A 770-nucleotide genomic window follows, 5' to 3' on the forward strand; every position below is an offset into this window, starting at 1 on the left:
GCGTGTAAAATCTAAGAATTTATTAGCCAATGGCTAATGTTAGACATCATTTAGTCGCCCAGAGTAAGATTTAGTCGCATATGCGAGTGATTTACTCGCAATGTAGAGGGTTGACCATGCTGATTTGTACAGAGGCTCCGTGCACTTAACAAGCCTAAAACAGACAGTGAATGAGAGAGAGATTGACTGAGCGCGTGTGATTACTTGCGTCTGTCCTCCAGGCTTAAGGCTGATTTATACTTCTGTGTCGGACCTACGCCGTAGCCTTTACGCCGTAGGCTATGCGTCAGTTTTCATTTATACTTCTGCGTCATTGTCCGTGTCGAAGTGCAGTACACATGCAAACCGCTAGTCTGCAGTGTCCACAGGCATGTTGCTGGTGTAACCCGCAGTACAACGGCAAAAGCCGAAGAAGAAGCGGCTCGTCGGAGAAACATTATAGCCGTGAAGTGTGTCCGCGTCAACGTGCAGTACACATGCAAACCGCTAGTCTGCAGTGTCCACGGGCATGTTGCTGGTGTAACCCGCAGTACCACGGCAAAAGCCGAAGAAGAAGCGGCTCGTCAGAGAAGCATTATAGCCGTGACGGCGGCAAATAAATATCAAATCATTAAATAATTATTTAAAACTACAAAAAGGAGACAACAACGGAAGAGGAGAAGATGGCATTCTTTCAATCTCCACAAGGACTTGTACCACGACAGATCAACTTTGTTTGTTGCGGACAACTACTGATGTATAATGCTATGTAGTATAATAAATGATAAGAC

Source organism: Sinocyclocheilus anshuiensis, unplaced genomic scaffold, assembly GCF_001515605.1.
Source record: "Sinocyclocheilus anshuiensis isolate Anshui unplaced genomic scaffold, SAMN03320099.WGS_v1.1 scaffold1112, whole genome shotgun sequence".
Lineage (NCBI taxonomy): Eukaryota > Metazoa > Chordata > Actinopteri > Cypriniformes > Cyprinidae > Sinocyclocheilus > Sinocyclocheilus anshuiensis.